The following is an 18895-nucleotide window of genomic DNA, read 5'->3' on the forward strand; positions in this document are numbered from 1 at the left end:
GGAAACCATCCTCGAAACGCGTAGCAAGATAAACTGCGAGTGAAGTTATGTAATGGTGCGCGCTTCGTTACAGGATCATTTAGTAATCGCGAAAGCGTTACGGAGATGATAGATAAACTCCAGTGGACGACTGCAAGAGAGACGCTCAGTAGCTCAGTACTGGCTTTTGTTGAAGTTTCGAGAACATACCTTCACCGAGGAGTCAAGCAGTATATTGCTCCCTCCTACGTATATCTCGCGAAGAGACCATGAGGATAAAATCAGAGAGATTAGAGCCCACACAGAGCCATACCGACCATCTTTCTTTCCACGAACAATACGAGACTGGAATAGGAGGGAGAACCGATAGAGATACTCAAGGTACCCTCCGCCATACACCGTCAGGTGGCTTGCGGAGTATGGATGTAGATGTAGGTGAGTCAGACAAGGTATAATAAAGTAAAGTAGTCATTAATGTGTTTTTTGGCCTTTAGTAGATATGGTAATTTCGACGAACATATAACTTGCCCTCTTGCAAGCCGGGGAACATCTCAACCTGGGAGTTACAAAACCAAAAAACATAAATAGTACTTCGGTGTAGAAAAAAAAAATTTGCCAGTTTTTGTCTCAACCAAAGTTGGACCGTAGACGTTTGGATTACTAATCGAGTAGGTAATCAACTCTGTTATGCTTCAACTGTAAAGTCCCCTCGCCCCTACCTGTCCTCGACCTTCTCCTCACCCCCACTGAAGAATTGGCTTCTTTTCAGTCGCCGATTGTCAGAAATTATGGCACCCTCTTGTACAGGTCAACTGATATTCAGCAGTTCAACGTCCGGCTGGCAGTGAGTTCATTAGGGTCCATTTAGGCTGCTCCACTCAACTGCGCCTGAGTGTGCGCGCGCACCAGTAGCCCGGTATTTGCCTTGTGACGAGAGCCTCTTCCAGTCCTTGTCAAGTAGCTCAGCGCAGGTGCTTCAATTAGCTTCCAGAACAGCTGTCATACGAATTCTACTTGCAAGCGACTGAAAATTGTAGCAGCACGAAAGTGCTGTGGAAAGGGTAAATGTTTGTTGAACTTTATGGGGAGATGAAATCTCTGTGAAAATGTAGGCACACTGACTACAGAAATAAAAATGTATACAAACGAATGGACAATACAAAAGTTGAGGATGATGAATCTTTGGCTAATAAGCGTAAAAATTAAATAAAATGAAAGCCGTCTGGAAATCAATAAATGGCGGATCAGTTCCTACTAATTGAAAGAAGGTGACATTTTTGAAATATTCTTGTTAATTGCGAATAAGCCGATTAGAACCTTTTAAATATTACTATAAATACTGTAATCCCCTCTGTTACTTCTATTAAATGGCTGCTGTTATTTTTTTATATTCTATTATGATAACGATCGCCTAGCCCATAACTAACGCCGCTTTTTTCTGCCACTTTTTGAAACAGCAACAAATAGAAATCGCTTTGGCACAAACTACGTAAACCATATTTTCAAGGAAACTGATGTAGTACACCCGAGTCGTGTTAAAAAAAATCGTTGTGCAACTAGCGTCTTGCTTCGTTGCTATTCTAAGTCGACGAACTTCTTCGTGAAGTCTCAGTTCCCCAGACAGCAGTCTGTGGTCTTGGTGAGTTCTGCATTTACGAATGACCAACAGAGTGCTTCAGCGAGTGGGAAGCCACATCTCCTGTTTAGTCTTCATGTTTTTAAATTTCATATTTTTACGAAAATTGATATTTAAGAGTTACCAATAAGCGCGAACTATACCTTTATATAACAATTCCAGTTTTGACAGCCTGTCCACGAAGATGACGAATCTAATTCTAATCTCACCGTTCGTCTCCCTATAACAGTTAAAGTGCGAACTGGATATTCTTTCCTCAGTTCCTCCTACGGCTACCTAAAACTGGGCAAGAAAAAGTACTCGGACTCTTTATGTGACGTAAGTCAAGCTAGTGGCAACGGGTGAAAAGGGGTTTTAAGAACAGAACAGTAGTCTGGAGAAGGACAGGGGATATTGTAGTCATAGTCTTGTTAAAAGATAATAAAAATCCTTCTCTTCCGTAGACTACTTCTATTATTGTAACTTGTAAAAGGCGATGGGCACAAATTACTAATTCACTTCTGTATATTTTTAAAAATGTTATAAATGTTCAACTTGTAGCCACATTTATATATTTATGTGCGATGTGAATGTAAAATGAATTCCACATCTTCACGATTTATTGTGCAAAATGATCCATGGAACACGAAGCTAACTAACCGTAGTTTACGTTTCACCTCTAGCTCAGAACATCTCTGGCCATCAGGATGCACTTTTTCGTGGTCATGGCGTGGTCCGCTTACTGCCCTTACGTAAATGCTAAATGCAGAAGAAGACATTTTTCAGCGCTGTGTATTGCGTACAGTAGAGCAACACCTCGGAGGCGAGGATTATACCAGAATGACAATGCACCATATCATCCAGTAGCATCACGCTGTCACCTGTCATAAGCGAATAATAACATTTGTGACGTGGACTGGCCTGGCCAGAGTCCCGTGCTGAATCTAATGAACACCTTCGCGATGAGTAAGATCGTCGACTTCGCACCAGATCCCAGCGTCCACCATATCTTCTCTGGTTTCCGCTCTTGACTGCCACTTCACCACACAGACATTCAGACACCTCACCGAAACCGTCCCAACAGATTTCATACGTCATAAAGACGAGTACGAATGGTGGACATGTTGGCCCATACCTGAGATAGAGACAGTTTTACAGCACTAGACTACTGCTACTGTAGAGTTTCCGCTGTGGGCGGAATTCCACAGCCTTTGTGTGGAGACGAGCATCTCCGGGCTGCCGTTACAACAGCCCCCATCAGCAGCAGCGCAGTGAATGGGTGCGGGAGCCGGGAGATCCTTTGTACTGGAACAGGTGGCGGCTGCCTGCAAAGGGCACTGCTTCCGCCCCCCCCCCCCCCCTCCCTTCACCTCCCTCCTATCCACTGTCACTATTCTCAGCTCTTCCGTGACGCCTCCTACCAATAACGACCGGTCAAAGCTTCCAGGGACCAGCATCTATCCATCCCCATTTCTACTGCTCACCAGTTCGCATTATATCGTGTTACGTAATACATTTCCGTCACTTTGAGCTCATTACCAAATGTAATTTTAAAAACAAAAACTTAACCCCTCCCGCACAGGCCACGAAGGCCTGGCCGCCGTGTCATCCTCAGGCCACATGCGTCACTTGATGCGGATATGGAGGGGCACGTGGTCAGCACACCGCTCTCCTGGTCGTACGTCAGTTTCCGAGACCGCAGCCGCTACTTGTCAATCAAGTAGCTCCTCAGTTTGCCTCTGCTACGTGGGCTTCCCTATCGTGGGGTTTCCTACAAAGGTGCAGCAGGTAATGAAGCTGTCCCGGGTAACCGGTTCCCTAACGAGGTGTTTCCGAACTCAGCCTCCCCCCCACTGCTTGTCTCCCACAGTCGCACACCCTTAGTGCAGGTGCTGTCACCGGCGTATATCTGCCAACTTTCCTGCCGATTGAAGAAACGATGTTGAATTTATTTAAAGGTAGGCCAACTCTCCGCCGTCCAGCATACGTTGGCTTGTGTAAATGACTTCACCACGACCAGTCAAACGGAGTGAAATTCTGTTGTAAGGTACCCTCCGCCATACACCATATGAAATTTCACGTAAACGGTGAGGTTCACCTTGTTTTGAAGATCAAATGTACGAAATTTCATCAAGATCAGAGCAACACTGTGCCTTTTGTTGAAATCCGTAAATAAAGTACCCTCCACCATGCACTGAACGAAATTTTTCGTAGACAGTGACCTTACTCTTGGTTTGGGAAATAGGGATTCATTTTTATATAACCCGCTCGCTCTATGCCGACTTGGTTGCGAAACATAAATAATAGATTCGAACAACAGAAATTATGTAATGATTTCTATCGTATAAGGGGCAACATAGCCATTAAATAATAGCAACGAGATTACGAGAGCAGCCACTTTCAGTGTTACGCAAATTAACGTTACACCTTGTAAATTATCACGACACAAAATGAAGATGATAAGCAACGTGGGAGTTCCTTCCGTTTGCGTTTGAAACTCTCGGAGAAATCCTGTGTGGTGAGGAGGGTCGGAGGGGGCAGCAAGGGAAGCCTAAATTTGTTTTGCCGGCCCGGGCCTCTGACAAGTTTAGTGCGCCACTGCTCGTAGGAAACCCCACGACACCGTTTGCCTCACAAGGGCTGAGTGCACCCCGCTTGCCAAAAGCGCTCGCGAGACCGGATGGTCACCCATCCAAGTACTAGCCCAGCCCGACAGCGCTTAACTTCGGGGATCTGACGGGAACCGGTGTTACCGCTGCGGCAAGGCCGTTGGCCAAATGTAATTTCCTTTTTACATTACTTATCTTCTCTCTTGCTCTTTCAAGGGTGAAGTCGTAGGAAATTATGTTGTTACGAGAGGCTTTTGAAACTCGTTAATTTAAGAAAACGAAAGAAAATGAAACGAAAGTGAGAAAGCGCTCAAAAAGCTTGTAACAGAAGCTGGGAAGAATATTCTGTGTCTTTACTTCAAGCATTTTCAACTTTTAACGCCAAAGAACGAATTTGATGTACCTTCCCCCTCTCTAGTAGTATCACCTCAGTATTTTCAAAAGCGATGTGGCATGTAAGTGTGAATGTTCAAATGTGTGTGAAATCTTATGAGACTTAACTGCTAAGGTCATCAGTCCCTAAGCTTACACACTACTGAACCTAAATTATCCTAAGGACCAACACACACACACCCATGCCCGAGGGAGGACTCGAACCTCCGCCGGGACCAGACGCACAGTCCATGACTGCAGTGCCAGAGACCGCTCGGCTAATCCCACACGGAAGGCATCTAAGTGTGATAATACTCTTATGTGTTCTTCCTCTCGATATAGCAATATGTCACCTACGCCTTTAATAATAACGAATGTTTTTAGAAACGTTGGAATTATCGAAAACGAGCTTTCGACACAGGACAAAAGGGGAAAGAACAGTTATTTTAATGTATGATTAATCAACATTCAATGCGTATGTTTTCAAGTGAAGCTTTAGAACACCCTGGACAAAGCAGTGTTTATTTTTTATCATCATGACTGAGGCAGTGTCAGCTTTTATTGCGTAGTTTTGCGACCAGCACAGCACGCACCTATTAAATATATTAACTAATATTCCGATGAATTACAAAATTTATTGCAACTACTATATTTCTGCACTCATACAACGAATCTTACGTACATGGAAGCACCTATCCCTACGAATATCGACACATTAAAAGAGTACAGAGAGGACCTCTTTCGCACAGGGGTTTAAGAACGTGATTGTCCTCCGATCACTCGTTTCTCGTGGGGCGAGGAGGGAGAAGGCAGCCTGTCAAGTTGCGAAAGTTTGTTTATAACCACTCAGTACATCGCTTTAGACTAACTTACAAGAAATTGCAGTTAAGAGAAATGAGATGTATAAGAAGTATTCGTCCCAAAATTTGTTTCACTTAATTAAGAAGTATAATACAAATATACTTTCACAACTACATTACACAACATGAAATCGAAGTGTGCAGTCACCATATGAATATTTTATGTAATACTACGACTGAGGACACATCTGCACACCATGGCTGTGTGACTGTGTAAACGAAGAGAAACTATTTTTTAGGGCCTTCGACTACGTTCTGGAAGTTACTTTTTCTGTTATTTTTTCTGAGCTGAAGGTCTTCTCCCCTTTTCCGTCTTGTGTTACTCAACTTCCCGCATTATGCCGGTTCCACTTTGAGCTCGCGAACAGTGTCAGGTTTGCTGTTGACAGCTGTATGCGTCCTGCTCTCCTGGCCGGAATATTCCGTGCTGGTGGTGAGAACGCAAACCAATCCACGTCGACAGATTTACAACTGAAAACCACCCTATTTGGTAGAAAATCCGAAGAAATTCTGGTCGTATGTAAAGTACACAAGCGGCAAGATGCAGTCAATACCTTCGCTGCGCAGTGCCGATGGTACTGTTACCGACGACTGTACCGCTAAAGCGGAGTTATTGAACGCAGTTTTCCGAAATTCCTTCACCAGGGAAGACGAATGGAATATTCCAGAATTTGAAACACGAACATCTGCTAGCATGAGTTTCTTAGAAGTAGATACCTTAGGGGTTGCGAAGCAACTCAAATCGCTTGATACGGGCAAGTCTTCAGGTTCTGATTGTATACCGATTAGGTTCCTTTCAGATTACGCTGATACTATAGCTCCCTACTTAGCAATCATATACAACCGCTCACTCACCGATATATCTGTACCTACAGATTGGAAAATTGCGCAGGTCACACCAGTGTTCAAGAAGGGTAGTAGGAGTAATCCATTTAACTACAGACCTATATCATTGACGTCGGTTTGCAGTAGGGTTTTGGAGCATATACTGTATTCAAACATTATGAATCACCTCGAAGGGAACGATCTATTGACACGTAATCAGCATGGCTTCAGAAAACATCGCTCTTGTGCAACAAAGCTAGCTCTTTATTCGCACGAAGTAATGGCCGCTATCGACAGGGGATCTCAAGTTGATTCCGTATTTCTAGATTTCCGGAAAGCTTTTGACACCGTTCCTCACAAGCGACTTCTAATCAAGCTGCGGAGCTATGGGGTATCGTCTCAGTTGTGCGACTGGATTCGTGATTTCCTGTCAGGAAGGTCGCAGTTCGTAGTAATAGACGGCAAATCATTGAGTAAAACTGAAGTGATATCAGGTGTTCCCCAGGGAAGCGTCCTGGGACCTCTGCTCTTCCTGATCTATATAAATGACCTGCGTGACAATCTGAGCAGTTGTCTTAGATTGTTCGCAGATGATGCTGTAATTTACCGTCTAGTAAGGTCATCCGAAGACCAGTATCAGTTGCAAAGCGATTTAGAAAAGATTGCTGTATGGTGTGGCAGAAGGCAGTTGACGCTAAATAACAAAAAGTGTGAGATGATCCACATGAGTTCCAAAAGAAATCCGTTGGAATTCGATTACTCGATAAATAGTACAATTCTCAAGGCTGTCAATTCAACTAAGTACCTGGGTGTTAAAATTACGAACAACTTCAGTTGGAAGGACCACATAGATAATATTGTCGGGAAGGCGAGTCAAAGGTTGCGTTTCATTGGCAGGACACTTAGAAGATGCAACAAGTCCACTAAAGAGACAGCTTACACTACACTCGTTCGTCCTCTGTTAGAATATTGCTGCACGGTGTGGGATCCTTACCAGGTGGGATTGACGGAAGACATCGAAAGGGTGCAAAAAAGGGCAGCTCGTTTTGTATTATCCCGTTATAGGGCAGAGAGTGTGGCAGATATGATACACGAGTTGGGATGGAAGTCATTACAGCATAGACGTTTTTCGTCGCGGCGAGACCTTTGTACGTAATTTCAGTCACCAACTTTCTCTTCCGAATGCGAAAATATTTTGTTGAGCCCAACCTACATAGGTAGGAATGATCATCAAAATAAAATAAGAGAAATCAGAGCTCGAACAGAAAGGTTTAGGTGTTCGTTTTTCCCGCTCGCTGTTCGGGAGTGGAATAGTAGAGAGATAGTATGATTGTGGTTCGATGAACCCTCTGCCAAGCACTTAAATGTGAATTGCAGAGTAGTCATGTAGATGTAGATGTATGTTAAATATAATTTGTGATTTCTAGAATTCCTTGTCATATTGGATACAGTAGTATGTACTTTTATTTTTCCGAAAATTAGCTGAGAAATTTGTAAACCTACCTCTCCCCTCCCCGTTGTAGCAGTGGCACGGGTCGCGACCGCCGTCCGTAGTGGCAATTCTATAGTCTATGTTTGAAAATGTCTCAGTTGGGTAAGGCGAGAGTCACAGTAAGCAGCGGGTGACCACGGCATGTTCCCTGGGCTTGTCAGCATCCCTTTGAGTAGCGATGAAGCGCAGCGGCAGAGGCCGACTGCGATCGTGACAGAGCGGGCCTTTAAAGGGCCTGGTGGAGCGTCTCGGCAGTGAATGAGCAGCGCCGGCGGGCTGGCGGCCCACAGCAGAGCACAGAAATGCAGGAAGAGGCGGCCGCAGCTGCCGGAAGCGGCCGGCCACCCCCGGCTAATGACACGCAGCTGCCACGCGGCCGCGCCGCTCCACAGGTGGTCGGCGGGCCGGACAGCCTCAACACTGTACGCCGAGCGCCTTCCGCGCCGCTCCGAATTAGCTGCGCCAATAACTTCGAAGCGTTCCACGTGCCCTCAGCGCTAGCGCTAGTGTAAAGCCCTCCCCTAAACAGCCGCCAGTTCCGCAAACTTGAAGCTACAACAAAGTTGTTATCGTCACAGTCCGACACATGTTATACTGTGATGAAATTCAGTAACGATAAGAAATTTAAGCTTTTCTGGGTTGTAATGTAATATGAATCTGCATTATTAAAGAAATAAAAATATTTATAGAGAATTGAAAGCGTCGCCAGCAATAGAAAACAACAAATAACGTGATGTTATTTAAGGGCAATAAGGAGAAATTATCATTAACTAATTCACTTATTATTCAATTTATTCACTTTATTTGAGGGCAACAGCAGAGCAAACATACAATGCGAAAACAATGGTCTTGAATCTGTCATGTCAGTAGTAAAGCCACGGATACACTCGAATAACTCTGTTGTCTAAAATCACCGTTATATAGAAGTAAGTGAAGGTTGTTTTGTTTATGTAGGCCCTCATAGTAGCTCACGAAAATTAAAGAATATAAGAATGTCATAAAGTAGAAATGCCTAATGAAAGCAGTAAGATATTTGCATGTATGACATATTTCGTTAGTATTTGCATGGGTAATGAGTGAATTTAAACTTGTAAATTCTTCCAATGCCATACCTGTGCATTATAAACGAGGTTACAAAGAATTGTGGCTGTTTCTGTGTGATTAGTGACCTATATACTGTTGCAAACGTCTCAGGAAAATAATGTGTCGTTATTCTTTGTCCTGTCTGTTTTTAACGAAAAGATTTATTAATTTCGTAAATGTCATTCAAACTATTTTTAAAAAATAATAATGTTATGTTTATGTTTGCCACAGAGCAGTTATGGAGGAAATATATGCTGGGGGTGTTTCACGGCTGTAAAACGTCCTTCATTCTGTGCTAGTTCTTCTTTCACCCCTAAAATTTTTCAGCAAAACTATTCAGTGAATAGCACGCAAAATCAGCTTGGATCGATCTAGCAACAACAAAGTAATTTTGATGCCCTCTAGAAGTATAGTGAACATTGGTGCTTGTTTCACATATACTGCATGAGTTCTGAAACTTAAGTGTCAAGTATACTGTGGTTCCTCTTTCTCCAAACAAATTATCTTGTTTTAGCTTTTGGTGCTTTTCCAAACATAGAAGTATGTTTCTTCACAGGCTATTCATCTGAATACTGAGTTCTCGTGTTTAAAGAATTCAGTGCTACATTGTTTTCTGTTATGTTTTCTGTGGAAGTACCTGGCACAGCTGAGGCCAACTCTGCACGTTTATTGTAACGTGTCTTTTAACTATCTGGAAAAATTTAAGACGTAGCAAGATATTAATTTAACATTCACTCCTAGTGCAGCCGAACGCGGTGAGCCACGTGGGTCAACTGAAACGATGCCCAGGCGCCGAACAAAGACCTCGGGTCAGAGGGCGGGGCTTGTTCCGGGTGAAATCCTAGCGCTAACGATTCCTCGCATCTTCACGTTTTCGCGGCGCAGTGAACTAATTAATGAATGAATGAATGAATGAATGAGCCATTAGATTTGGGGCGTGCATACGTAGAAAGCCTATTTCTTCGTCAGGTTTTCGGCAGAGTATCTTTCGGCCATATTTCTTTAGAAACTCTCAAAGACGTCGCTACAACGCAGCTCTTAATGATACATCGATAACCACGCATGGAACAACCAGCTAACCACTGGTTCAACCTATGTATACGAGGGTCACTCCAAAAGAAATGCATACTATTTTTGTAAAAATGCAGTTTTCATTCTGCATGTGTGAAAGTTTTACAGTCTGTAGATACATCCTTCCCGCTTGTTTTCAAACTTAGTTCAACCTTTTCCCGTGAGTGGCGCCGTCACAACAAGTCTTCAAGATCGCTGCTACACTTGACGTTCGTCAGAAGCAACGTGCTGTCATAGAATTCCTGTGCTGTTAAAACGAGACAGTGGGAAACATCCACAAGAGGTTGAAAAAGGTGTATGGACATGCTGCTGTCGATCGCAGTTCCGTTAGTCGGTGGGCAAGCAGGTTACGTGAGTACACCGTCGCAGGCGCTCCTGTCTGTGATGTAGCGTCAAGGGTAACCGCAGCCACGGTCTCCGAGCTGATAGTCCAAGCTGCTGCAAACGTCGTCGAACTGTTCGTGCAGATGGTTGCTGTCTTGCAAACGTCCCCATCTGTTTACTCAGGAATCGAGACGTGGCTGCACGATCCGTTACAGCCATGCGGATAAGATGCCTGTCATCTCTACTGCTACTGATACGAGGCCGTTGGGATCCAGCACGACTTTCCGTATTACCCTCCCGAACCCACCGATTCCATATTCTGCTAACAGTCATTGGATCTCGACCGACGCGAGCAGCAATGTCGCGATACGATAAATCGCAATCACGATAGGCTACAATCCAACGTTTATCAAAGTCGGAAACGTGATGGTACGCATTTCTCCTCCTCACACGAGACATCACATCAACGTTTCACCAGGCAACGCCGGTCAACTGCTGTTTGTGTATGAGAAATCGGTTGGAAACTTTCCTCGTGTCTGCACGTTGTAAGAGTCGCCACCGGCGCCAACCTTGTGTGAATGCTCTGAAAAGCTAATCATTTGCATATGACAGCATCTTCTTCCTGTCGGTTAAATTTCGCGTCTGTAGCACGTCATCTTCGTGGTGTAGCAATTTTAATGGCCAGTAGTGTAATGGCTCGCTTGGAAAGATTTAAGCGTTCATTTTTCCCGCGTGCTATTCGTGAGTGAAACGGACGATAACTAAACTGAAGTGGCTGTTTGAACTGGCCGCCAAACAGTTAAATGTGAATTGCACAGCAATGGTGTGGATGCAGCTCAGGTCTGTGCATTAGCTGTGTAACAGTGTTGCAGACGCTTGCATGATCTCTCCACTGCGCCAGCGGTTACAGCCTGGTCTGGAGGCAGGACTGTTGCGCTTGAAGCGCGGCTACTGCAGGTGGGAGATACCTCTCTGGACGGCAGGTGCGCTCTTGTGCTGTGAGTCATGCCATCCTCGGCTGCTGCGCCCACAAAAGGTGGCCCCGCCACACTTCTCGGCTGCTGCCTGCAACGCGGGACCGCGCTCTCCCGTCCACACTCATTATTTTCAATTCTGTCTGCCGTTCTCCTGAAGAGGAAGAAACATTTCCTGTCCTCTAGCGTCAGTATTGTCAGTGTGCTACCCTACAAGGTGAGTTCGAACGCGACCGGCAAACGATAGTAAAAAAACGACAAAGATCCGATTCCATATAAAACTTGTGTGTTCAGCGACTGTGTTTGTTTAAAAGCTGGCAAAATGCACGGCAATCAGTCGCTAGTAAACTGTTCATTGCAGATCTAGATTTCAACTACTGATCTACATCTACATACATACTCCGTAATCCATCATACGGTGCGTGGTGGAAGGTACCTCGAACCACAACTAGCATCTTCTCTCCCTGTTCCACTCCCATACAGAACGAGGGAAAAATGACTGCCTATATGCCTCTGTACGAGCCCTAATCTCTCTTATCTTATCTTTGTGGTCTTTCCGCGAAATGTATGTTGGCGGCAGTAAAATTGTACTGCAGTCTCAGCCTCAAATGCTGGTTCTCTAAATTTCCCGAGTTGCGATTCACGAAAAGAACGCCTCCTTTCCTCTAGAGCCTCCCACCAGAGTTCCTGAAGCATTTCCGTAACACTCGCGTGATGATCAAACCTACCAGTAACAAATCTAGCAGCTGGCCTCTGAATTGCTTCTATGTCCTCCCTCAATCCGACCTGATAGCGATCCCAAACGCTCGAACAGTACTCAAGAATAGGTCGTATTAGTGTTTTATAAGAGGTCTCCTTTACAGATGAACCACATCTTCCGAAAATTCTACCAATGAACCGAAGACGACTATCCGCCTTCCCCACAACTGCCATTACATGCTTGTCCCACTTCGTATCGCTCTGCGCCGGCCGGAGTGGACGTGCGGTTCTAGGTGCTGCAGTCTGGAACCGAGCGACCGCTACGGTCGCAGGTTCGAATCCTGCCTCGGGCATAGATTTGTGTGATGTGGTGGTGGTGGTCAGTGTTTAACGTCCCGTCGACAACGAGGTCGTTAGAGACGGAGCACAAGTTCGGATTAGGGAAGGATTGGGAAGGAAATCGGCCGTGCCCTTTCAAAGGAACCATCCCGGCATTTGCCTGAAACGATTTTAGGGAAATCACGGAAAACCTAAATCAGGATGGCCGGAGACGGGACTGAACCGTCGTCCTCCCGAATGCGAGTCCAGTGTGCTGACCACTGCGCCACTTCGCTCGGTTTTGTGTGATGTCCTTAGGTTGGTTAGGTTTAATTAGTTCTAAGTTCTAGGCGACTAATGACCTCAGAAGTTCAGTCGCATAGTGTTCAGAGCCATTTTTTTCATATCGCTCTGCAATGTTACGCCCAAATAAAGTGATATACCGGTAACTTTCAAGTCAAAACATCAATATCGCTTCCCTGTACAACTAGCCCCTACTAGCTATCTAGGCAGTATATCAATCCATACTGAGGCCGCTGTTTACAATTATTACACTACTGACCTCGATGTGCGGCATAAAGGTAAGCACAGCCCTCTGTACCTACATATATTAGTGTCCAAAACGTAAGCATATTACCGAAAAGAGGAGATATTGCATTATCAGGATGTCGGAAGGATTACTGAACAAGCTACAGTTTAATCGCAAGACATTTGTCATCCAACATCCGATACGTGATATTAGGAACGTTCTGATAGCTAATATATACATTTTTAAGAAGATAACACAACTGCGAAATCTCTTCCACAACAAAAGAAGCTGCTAATAGGTGATGTGGTTACCACAGCGACTAGGTATGTATGCTCTCATAGCATTCAGATCCGAAGACATCGCTGGCCAAGCCACGTGACGAATATCTTCGTCTTCAAGAAATTCATCCACCAGAGCGGATCAGTGCGGACTGGCAGTGTTGTCCACAAAGAGGAAATCTGGACCAGCTACATCTTTGAATGATGTAGTAGTGATGTTGGTGACGGCTCACCTCTTCCCTTTCACTTCTATGCCTTTTGTGGTTATGTTTAACTGTTAGACACTAGTGTACTTCAGATTACAGAATTTACTGACCTATTAATTCGCACAATGTTGCCTGATATTTAAAATACACCAAAAACAGATTTAAACATTACTCAAAACAGCTTAGCTACGTTTTATTCGAAATGCAGTTGCAAACCCATTTGCCGGTCGACCTGCGTGGTGGATGCTGTGCGAATTGGCAGTAGCTTGCTGCTTAAAAACTCAAATAAGTAATAAAAATATACAATTACTCTTGCTTACAGGAATAAAACTTTACTGAAAACATTTTACTAAGAACAATTGGCCTCATTTTAACGGCAGTTCAACGCGCGAAGTGAAACAGAGAAAGAAATGCAGCCAAGCCTGCGACTTGGCGTGTTCGGCGAGAAAGTACTTTGAGAAAGAAAAGGAGAATGATGAAGAAGAGCTCTTATTTTCTTTTGTTCAGCTTGTAAAGCAGACTGTAAGAGATTTGGGAATAAGCAAAAACACTGTTGTAGCGACAGGGAAAGAATAGTACAATGTAGACTGAGACAAGTCTGGCACAATAAAATCGCAGACACCAGAGGAAAAAAAGAGATTGAGGACGAAGCACGTAACAGCTTCGGAAGACTTTCAGAATGACGCCGTTCGTCGTAAGAGAAGGAAACATCCGATGCTTTCTAAATTATTGGTGTCGCTTCAAATACACGGTCTCTTTAAAGGCAGAGAGTGATAGTTCGAACAATGCAGAAGGAGATTATTCCATACTGGATGTTGGTAGCGTAGTGACAGGTTTTTTGTTCTATTATCATAAATTCTATGCAGTCAGGAATTTACAAGGAGAAGTGGTCATCAATTGGTCGCCACCCTGTCAGCACTTTGTCACATTATACCTGTAGATATGATTATAGATTCTTCTGTGGCTTGTAGATAGTTAATGATGGGATATTTAACAATGAAAGGAAGATCTGTGAACAAGCAATGACATTACTAAAATATTTAGAATTTCTATTGTGAAGTTATAACAATATTTTAGCGTACTACATACTGCATAATTCCTAGCAGTTTTTTGGGTTTATTAGAGCTCAGTCTCCACGCCTCTTCAACACATTAATTATGTATTTTGAAACGAAGTCTCGTCCGCAAACAGCACGTTTGTACTGTGAGCGTGGACAGATTGTTGAATGAACCATTCCCAAAGGTGTAGCCGGCCGCAGTGGTCTCGCGGTTCTAGGCGCGCAGTCCGGAACCGTGCGACTGCTACAGTCGCAGGTTCGAATCCTGCCTCGGGCACGGATGTGTGTGATGTCCTTAGGTTAGTTAGGTTTAAGTAGTTCTAAGTTCTAGGGGACTAATGACCACAGCAGTTGAGTCCCATAGTGCTCAGAGCCATTTGAACCATTTTTGAACCCAAAGGTGTACGTGTGCAGAAAAATCAGCTGGTTGATGTGATCAACATTATTTGTTGTAGCTAAGTGTCTAAGGCTGACACTAGGGTTACAGTCAACTGCAGGAATAAGCTCCCCTATTGTTGAGGTGTCCTCGTCCTTCTAGCTCCTACCCCCCCCCCCCCTCCCCCCACATCCACACGGGCGCGCTTAAACGTTGCATGCTCCCTAAGTAGACCATCAATTTCTTCAAACATCCTCTCGCCCCAGCAGCGTCGTTCTGGAAATCTCTCCCGATGAAAACGTTGAGCGCCAAGGCCATTTCGCCGTCCGGGGTGGCCGACCGGTTCTAGGAGCTACAGCCTCGAACCGCGCGACCGCTACGGTCGCGGTTTCGACTCCTCCCTCGGGCATGCGTGTGTGTGATGTTCTTAGGTTAGTTAGCTTTAAGTAGTTCTAAGTTCTAGGAAACTGATGACATGAGCAGTTAAGTCCCATAGTGCTCAGAGCCAGCTAAGGTCATTTCTATTTGCTAATCCGCACAGGAAATTGCGATCTTCCAACTCCGCACCTGAGTACATTTGCTTTACACTGTACTGGAAATATAGTCCGTGATGAACAGTATAAGCAGCTGATGTAACATGCTTGCTACTGGTAGAGCTATGAGTGTGTATTCTGCGCAAGTTAGTCTCAAATGGTTCAAATGTCTCTGAGCACTATGGGGCTTAACTGGTATGGTCATCAGTCCCCTAGAACTTAGAACTACTTAAACCTAACTAACCTAAGGACATCACACACACCCATGCCCGAGGCAGGATTCGAACCTGTGACCGTAGTGGTCGCGCGGTTCCAGACTGACGCGTCTAGAACCGCTCGGCCACTACGGCCGGCTGTGTGTGATGTCCTTAGGTTAGTTAGGTTTAAGTAGTTCTAAGGTCTAGGGGACTGATGACCTCAGATGTTAAGTCCCATTGTACTCAGAGCCATTTGAACATCTTTTGTCTCACGGCAACACGAGTAATGAAGTGACATTTCAATATTTCCTTCGCTCAACTGGAGCAACAAACACTGGTGATCAACCTAAGAATTACAATTTACTGCACGTTCTAACCACACGTAACCAAAAGTGTACCGGCATTTTGAACATTTCACGTACGAAAACGTTTCACGTAAGTTGGTAAGTTCTGCTTCTGTATGTTTCCCATGATTTGTGTGTCTAGGGCGCCTTGTCACGGTCCGCGTGGCTCCCCCGTCGGAGGTTCGAGTCCTCCCTCGAGCATGGATGAGTGTGTTGTCCATAGCGTAAGTTAGTTTAAGTTAGATTCAGTAGTGCGTAAGTTTAGGGACAGATGACCTCAGCAGTTTGGTCCCGTAAGACCTTACCAAAAATTTGCAAAAATTTCCAATGTGAATATGAAGAGACGTAGAAAATGAGCTCTAAAATGAAAAAAAAAATGTATTTCTGGACCCACGTCCATACAACACATTTTATACCTCTTTGTGTGAGACATATTTCCTGAAAGTTTGGCCGCACCTTTGTTACACCTTGTACATCAGAACTCGTCACTATAGATAAATTTATATGTAAAGTTAGGATCTACGGGACGTCGCATACTTTGTCGTTTGAGGTGGCCGTATAAAAAAGACTTTTTCAGTGGATAAGGGGAGCAGGAGAGAGGATTCATCGCACCCGCCCACGCTCCAGATTGAAGCACGCAGTGGCTTCCGTGAATCCCTTAGAACGAAAACTGGAAACGGTTCCTTCGACGGAGGCACCACCTGCTTCTTTGCCATATCTTACAATCCAGCGTGGCCATTCTGCTGTTTTCCGCTGATGTGGCAGCGCTGTTTTGCTGCTGGCGACTTCGGTCGGTAAGTCACAAATGTGGTTCCGGAACCTCTGTATTTTGTACTCTGCATTGTCTTTTTACTGACGACGCTTCTCGCGGCGTACGAGACTGCAGCCTGCCACTGACAGCCCGCATGGCTATCACGCGGAACGCAGTAAAGGACGTTACCAGGTACTCCCCGGGCTTTCGCGGTCACTCAGGCGGCCGTAGCTCATTCCTGTACGGCTACGGCGGCGCTGCTTGTGACACCGTGGGAAAGGAGCCAACGCAGTGAAGCATTCCGGACGCCATCTGTAGATAATAGGGGCACCACTGAAAAAGTGATCTTCAAAGTACTCACAATACTTCTATCGCGAAATCCTAAATGTTGACACCAGTGATCCTATCAACTGGGCATGTTGAGCAATTGAAAAATGTAAAGATGAGTTGCTTTCTCGTCAAATACTGCCTCCACTGATTAATTCAATAGCAACTACAAAATACTAACACGAATTCCTTACAAAAGACTGGACAAACTGGTAGAAGCCAACCTCAGGGAAGATCGGTTTGGATGCCGGTGAAATGCGGCAACACGCGAAGTAGTAGTGACCCTACGACTTATCTTAGAAGAGAGGTTAAGGAAAGGCAAACCCACGCAAATAGCATTTGTAGATGTAGAGAAAGCTTTCGACAGTGTCGACTGAAATACTCTTTGAAATTCTGAAGGTAGCAGGGGTAAAACACAGGGAGCGAAAGGATGTGAAAAAAATGATTCTGAGCACTATGGGACTTAACTGTTGAGGTCATCAGTCCCCTAGAACTTAGAACTACTTAAACCTAACTAACCTAAGGACATCGCACACGTCCATGCCGGAGGCAGGACTCTAACCTGCGACCGTAGCGGTCGCGCGGCTCCACAATGTAGCGATTAGAACCTTACAGAAATCAGACGGCTGTTATAAGAGTAGAGGGGCATGAAAGGGAAGCAGCGGTTGAGAAGGGAGTGAGATAGAGTTGTAGCCTGTTCCCAATGTTATTCAATCTGTACACTTGAAAACGGTAAAGGAAACCAAAGAAAAATTTGTAAAAGGAATTAAAGTTCACAAAGAAATGAAAACTTTGAAGTATGTCTATGACACTGTAATTCAGTCAGAGACAGCAATGAACTTGGAAGAACAGTTGAACGAAAAGCCTAAAAAGTATTCGAAAGTGCATTTCCGTACGCGGGCGTCGAATTTTTCTTTGGCACTTCCCTGCTTTTCTCAGTGAGCCTTGTGAATTAGTGGGGAGTGAGGAGGGGGTGAGGGAGGGATTCTTTCGGTAAGGAGACATGAGCGTAAAACCATTAGCTAGCTGGAGGTACTGTTCGAAATAAGTGGGGCTTGACTAGGGTTTAAGCAGATTCAGAAAGAAGTACGCTGCAGTAGGTAAAGAGAGATGAAGAAGCTGGCACAGAATAGAGCAGCATGGAGAGCTGCATCAAACCAGTCTCAGGACTGAAGACCACTACAACAACAATGGCTAGGGTTAAGTGATACCAATAACGTTTTCAGCGCATATTTGAGAGTGTGATGTTTCGTGTGATCCTTGCCGTATTTGTCAACTATATTCCTTCGTTGTTGTTGTTCATGTGATTATCGGCAGGAGTTTGCTAGTAACCAGCTGGAGGTGGTGTGTTGAGATGTTAGCATGGATCGTTTTCAGTCAGGTTCTCAGAGCTCGGAATATTTGCTGAAACTAGTTAGAGAGTTAAAGTGCTTTTAATTACTGACCGTTGTGAAGTTGTACAGTGTCTCGAGGGCCGTAACGAGAGTGGCGACCATTATTTACACTGATCGGATAGTGTAGCAGAGCAGCGAAATAATCCAGGCCCGCTAATAAGCCGGCAGCAGTGGCCGAGCGGTTCTAGGCGCTACAGTCTGGAGCCGCACCACCGCTACGGTCGCAGGTTCAAAAAATGGCTCTGAGCACTATGGGACTTGACATCAGTCATCACGAGGCAGAGAGAGGTCGCAGGTTCGAATCCTGCCTCGGATGGATGTGTGTGATGTCCTTAGGTTAGTTAGGTTTAGGTAGTTCTAAGTTCTAGGGGACTGATGACCTGAGAAGTGAAGTCCCATAGTGCTCAGAGCCATTTGAATCATTTTGAACCGCTAATAAATATGTTCTAATGTGTGTGAAATCTTATGGGACTTAACTGCTAAGGTCATCAGCCCCTAAGCTTACACACTACAACCTAAATTATGCTAAGGACAAAAACACACACACACACACACACACACACACACACACACACACATCCATGCCCGAGGGAGGACTCAAACCTCCGCCGGGATCAGCCGCACAGTCCATGACTGCAGCGCCTTTGACCGTTCGGCTAATCCCTAATAAATATGAAATTAG

The 18895-nt window shown here is 44.8% G+C and overlaps 1 protein-coding gene and 1 pseudogene across 1 annotated transcript in view; both read right to left on the reverse strand.

Moving 5' to 3' along the window:
- Window positions 1-18895, reverse strand: part of LOC126345875 (neurogenic protein big brain-like) — a 259255-nt gene that overhangs the window by 188439 nt on the left and 51921 nt on the right. The window lies entirely within an intron of this gene.
- LOC126289775 (5S ribosomal RNA) lies at window positions 4251-4368 on the reverse strand (annotated as a pseudogene).

This window comes from Schistocerca gregaria, chromosome 1 (genome assembly GCF_023897955.1).
Source record: "Schistocerca gregaria isolate iqSchGreg1 chromosome 1, iqSchGreg1.2, whole genome shotgun sequence".
Classification (NCBI taxonomy): Eukaryota; Metazoa; Arthropoda; class Insecta; order Orthoptera; family Acrididae; genus Schistocerca; species Schistocerca gregaria.